The sequence below is a fragment of the Perkinsus marinus genome (assembly GCF_000006405.1).
Source record: "Perkinsus marinus ATCC 50983 genomic scaffold scf_1104296932410, whole genome shotgun sequence".
Taxonomy (NCBI): Eukaryota; Perkinsozoa; order Perkinsida; family Perkinsidae; genus Perkinsus; species Perkinsus marinus.
The window spans coordinates 472,745-474,918 of record NW_003215453.1 but is presented as its reverse complement, the minus strand read 5'-3'; positions in this window follow the sequence as shown (position 1 = coordinate 474,918).

Below are 2,174 nucleotides of genomic sequence, written 5' to 3'. Positions count from 1 at the left end.
TTCGGTTCGGCGGTCAGGAAATCGAACCGAACATGTGCTGACCCCATCGTCCTCCCGCTATCATCGGAAGGGTAATGGAGATTCTCCATGGGAGAATCAAACCCAAACAATCTCCGGGCTCGAATCTCTGGAAATCCTTCGTTGCAAGTTTTTGAGTTGCACTGTACTGTTCAGCATTACGGTGCAGCCCGTAGGGCACCATCAGCACTCGCAATTTGCGAGTCGCAAGTCGATCCGTGGCACGAGTCGTCATGTCTTGTGTTCGACGAATTTGAACTTGCGTTTCCGAATTCATAAATTTCATTTACGAATTTGAACTTTCGTTTTCGACCGGTCAACGAAATTCTAACTTTCATTTCGAATTTGAGCTTTCACTTCGCGAAAAACTCCTTTCACTCGTCGAAAATCAAATTTCATCCATCTAATTTGTTCTTTCAATTGTTGAATTTGAGATTGAAAAGGTGTAGAATGATGAAACGGTTGGGAAACTTTCTCTTGTTGGGGGTTTTCGACGTAATTATCAAGGTGCACAGGGTGTGGGATTCTGCATAATCTCGCGGCAGTTCATTCACAGTTTCGACTACTCTGCGACAAAGTTCTCGAACCTGACCGTGTGTGCGGTATCTCCCAGAAACAAGCAAAGATACCGAGCTGCGACAGGCAGATGACCTCAATACTATCATATGGTTGTATAAGAGCTCTTCAGGACGAGCTCTAGCGTTGATTCAATAGTGCATTCATTTCTCGACTCGGGAATTCTGCGAGAGGATTTCTGCTGTTTGTGTTGGTTAGTACAGTTTTAGTTAGTTTTCTGTGGTTTGTCTGAGCTTGAGACGTCAGGAAAAGCATGATATCAGGAACTATGGTTTTCGATCCTCAGCGTCTGATCCTAGAGGAGATTCGCCCGTTCACTTCAACACCTGCTCGCATTCGATGGACATTTGACTAACGCGCTGCCACTGACTGCAACAGCAATCAACAGTTCACTCCAGCAATGGGGAACTGGTATACTGAGTATACTATACTCTATGCGTCTTTATATAGCGATCGCACAGTGTTGCGTGCAAATGAGGCGAACAAGCTAGGGCTTTCGCTCACCTGCTAAAAGAGATGCTCAGCCCCGTAATGCGAAGCTCACATACGAGTGTGCATTTCTCGAAAACCGACCTTAAGCTCAGTACCTCCGCAAGGTGGATTCCGCATGATACCATATAGTGTCACAGAAAAAATGCAGCTTCATCCTCTTTTTATTAATAAGCAGTATTTCTCTTATTATTTCCTTTTTCGCCGCCCTTGCTTGATCTCGTCTCTGGGGACGATGCGTCATATTCACTGACTGTGCCGTTTACTCTTAGATATGTGATAGTCACTCGCGAGGCACCTACGATTATCCTTGGCAGCGAATTGTCGAGCAGAATTAGTACGGGTTGTGTCTTCGATTATGGAACAGTGCCTGCGTCAACTACGGAACGCCATCCACTGGCGGGTTCCGCCAGGCGGGATCTAATCGTATCATGCTAGGAATATTATCGCTCGTGTATTTTGTCGACTCAATTAAAACGAATAACACTGAGATCAATACACTACTCAATCCCTTCAGTCAGCCGATCACTGATATTTCCATTGCGATCATATAATCTTGTACATCAATTGCCCTCATACTCTTTCCGTCAAAGCCAGATGTACCCACGGGGCTGATCGCCGAGTGCTCAAAACTTCCCCAGCACGGGTTCAATGAGATTAGAAGAGATGGGCATCAGAAAATTGACTAGCATCATCCCTACGTATATGTCAATTCCTCCATAACCATTCTGTATGTTACCGTACACGAAGCTTGTGGGGTATAGATGTTTACCAACGGTTACTTTATCATCCACCAGTTACTGGTGATTCGGGTCCCGGTGGTTTCTGATCGTTTGCATCTTGGACGCGCAATCCTCAGCTGTGTAGGGATGGTAGTCTGAAGGTCACAGATGAAGCCGGCAAGGTCGGACGAATTGAGTTAACGAATTTTTGGTTGGAAGCTGCGATCGGGCCTGTGTTTGCACAGTCCGTAAATATCGATACAACTTGTGCAAGATCAAGAAATGAGATTGAGTCTTAACCATTAAGAACATTAGTTTTCCCTCGAAATAACACCACACATTTTTTTACAAAGAATGACCTAATCAAAA